This window comes from Arachis ipaensis, chromosome B1 (assembly GCF_059453495.1).
Source record: "Arachis ipaensis isolate K30076 ecotype BB chromosome B1, ASM5945349v1, whole genome shotgun sequence".
Lineage (NCBI taxonomy): Eukaryota > Viridiplantae > Streptophyta > Magnoliopsida > Fabales > Fabaceae > Arachis > Arachis ipaensis.
This window is the reverse complement of record NC_142436.1, coordinates 50,561,467-50,564,390: the sequence shown is the minus strand read 5'-3', so window position 1 is coordinate 50,564,390 and position 2,924 is coordinate 50,561,467. Positions and strand designations below refer to the sequence as shown.

Genomic DNA, 2,924 nt, shown 5'->3' with positions numbered 1-2,924 from the left:
AGCTAAAATACAACAATCCAGAGATAACCTTTCAGAAATTTTTGAACAGGCAGAGGAGATGGCAGCCGAAAATAATAATAATGTAAGGAAGATGCTTGGTGACTTCACTGCACCTAATTCCAATTTACATGGAAGAAGCATCTCCATTCCTGCCATTGGAGCAAACAACTTTGAGCTGAAACCTCAATTAGTTTCTCTAATGCAGCAGAACTGCAAGTTTCATGGACTTCCATCTGAAGATCCTTTTCAGTTCTTAACTGAATTCTTGCAGATATGTGATACTGTTAAGACTAATGGAGTAGATCCTGAAGTCTACAGGCTCATGCTTTTCCCTTTTGCTGTAAGAGACAGAGCTAGATTATGGTTGGATTCTCAACCCAAAGACAGCCTGAACTCTTGGGATAAGCTGGTCACGGCTTTCTTAGCCAAGTACTTTCCTCCTCAAAAGCTGAGCAAGCTTAGAGCTGATGTTCAAACCTTCAGACAGAAAGAAGGTGAATCCCTCTATGAAGCTTGGGAAAGATACAAACAGTTGACCAAAAAGTGTCCTTCTGACATGCTTTCAGAATGGACCATCCTGGATATATTCTATGATGGTTTATCTGAGCTATCAAAGATGTCACTGGACACCTCTGCAGGTGGATCCATTCACCTAAAGAAAACGCCTGCAGAAGCTCAAGAACTCATTGACATGGTTGCTAATAACCAGTTCATGTACACTTCTGAAAGGAATCCTGTAAGCAATGGGACGCCTATGAAGAAGGGAGTTCTTGAAGTTGATACTCTGAATGCCATACTGGCTCAGAACAAAATATTGACTCAGCAAGTCAATATGATTTCTCAGAGTCTGCATGGAATGCAAGCTGCATCCAACAGTACTCAAGAGGCATCTTCTGAAGAAGAAGCCTATGATCCTGAGAACCCTGCAATAGCAGAGGTGAACTACTTAGGTGAACCTTATGGAAACACCTATAACTCAACATGGAGAAATCATCCAAATTTCTCATGGAAGGATCAAAGGCCTCAACAAGGCTTTAATAATGGTGGAAGAAACAGGTTTAGCAATAGCAAGCCTTTTCCATCATCAACTTAGCAACAGACAGAGAACTCTGAACAAAATGCTTCTAATTTAGCAAATCTAGTCTCTGATCTATCCAAGGCCACTATAAGTTTCATGAATGAAACAAGATCTTCTATTAGAAATCTGGAAGCACAAGTGGGCCAGCTGAGTAAAAGGATCACTGAAATCCCTCCTAGTACTCTCCCAAGCAATACAGAAGAGAACCCAAAAGGAGAGTGCAAGGCCATTGACATAAGCGCCATGGCCGAACCTGTGAGGAGAGGAGAGGACGTGAATCCCAAGGAGGAAGACCTCCTGGGACGTCCAGTGGTCAATAAGGAGCTTCCCTCTGGGGAATCAAAGGACTCTGAGGCTCATCTAGAGACTATAGAGATCCCATTGAACCTCCTTATGCCCTTCATGAGCTCTGATGAGTATTCCTCTTCTGAAGAGAATGAGGATGTCACTGAAGAGCAAACTGCCAAGTTTCTTGGTGCAATCATGAAGCTGAATGCCAAATTATTTGGCATTGATGCTTGGAAAGTTGAACCTCCCTTGTTCATCAATGAACTAAGTGATCTGATTCAACTGACATTGCCTCAGAAGAGACAGGATCCTGGAAAGTTCATAATACCCTGTACCATAGGCACCATGATCTTTAAGGCTCTGTGTGACCTTGGTTCAGGAATAAACCTCATGCCCCTCTCTGTAATAGAGAAACTGGGAATCTATGGGGTGCAAGCTGCTAAAATCTCACTAGAGATGGCAGACAGCTCAAGAAAATAGGCTTATGGACAAGTAGAAGATGTATTAGTAAAGGTTGAGGGACTTTACATACCTACTGATTTCATAGTCCTGGATACTGGAAAGAAAGAGGATGAATCCATCATCCTAGGAAGACCTTTCCTGGCCACAGCAAGAGCTGTGATTGATGTTGACAGAGGTGAAATAGTCCTTCAATGGAATGAGAACTCCCTTGTATTCAAAACTCAAGGATCTCCCTCTGCAACCATGGAGAGGAAGCTTGAAAAGCTTCTCTCAAAGCAGAGTCAACCAGAGCCCCCACAGTCAAACTCTAAGTTTGGTGTTGGGAGGCCACAACCAAACTCTAAGTTTGGTGTTGAACTCCCATATCCAAACTCTAAGTTTGGTGTTGAAGAGTCTCAACAAAGCTCTGCACATCTGTGAGGCTCCATGAGAGCCCACTGTCAAGCTATTGACATTAAAGAAGCGCTTGTTGGGAGGCAACCCAATGTTTATCTAATTCTTATTTTTTATTGTTTTTCATGTTTTCTTAGGTTCATGATCATGTGGAGTCACAAAATAAACAAAAAAAAAATCAAAAACGGAATCAAAAACAGCAGAAGAAAAATCACACCCTGGAGGAGCATCTGTCTGGCGTTCAAACGCCAGAACAGAGCATAGTTCTGGTGCTGAACGCCCAGAATGGGAGCATCCTGGCGCTGAACGCCCAGAACAAGCATGGTTCTGGCGTTCAACGCCAGAAATGGCAGCAAAGGGGCGTTGAACGCCCAAAATGGGCACCAACCTGGCGCTGAACGCCCAGAGTTGTGTGCAAGGGCATTTTGCATGCCTAAATTGGTGCAGGGATGTAAATGCCTTGACACCTCAAGATCTGTGAACCCCACAGGATCCCCACCTACCTTCACTCACTCTCTTCTCTCTTCTCAATCATCCTCTATTCCCAATAAACACTCATCCCTTCTGTCTTCCATTTACCACTCACACCCATACACCCACTTACCTTCAAAAATTCAACATCTCTTCCCCACCCAATCCCACCCATATGGCCGAATACACATCTCCCTCCATCTCCTCCATATCTTCTACTTATTCTTCTATT

At 43.4% G+C, this 2,924-nt stretch overlaps 1 non-coding gene across 1 annotated transcript; it reads right to left on the bottom strand.

Annotated features, from left to right (window-relative positions):
- Window positions 1-454: 454 nt before the first annotated feature.
- LOC148576515 (small nucleolar RNA R71) lies at window positions 455-562 on the bottom strand. The gene has a single exon (XR_015903222.1). It is a non-coding gene; the product is annotated as a small nucleolar RNA R71 (small nucleolar RNA).
- Window positions 563-2,924: the final 2,362 nt, after the last annotated feature.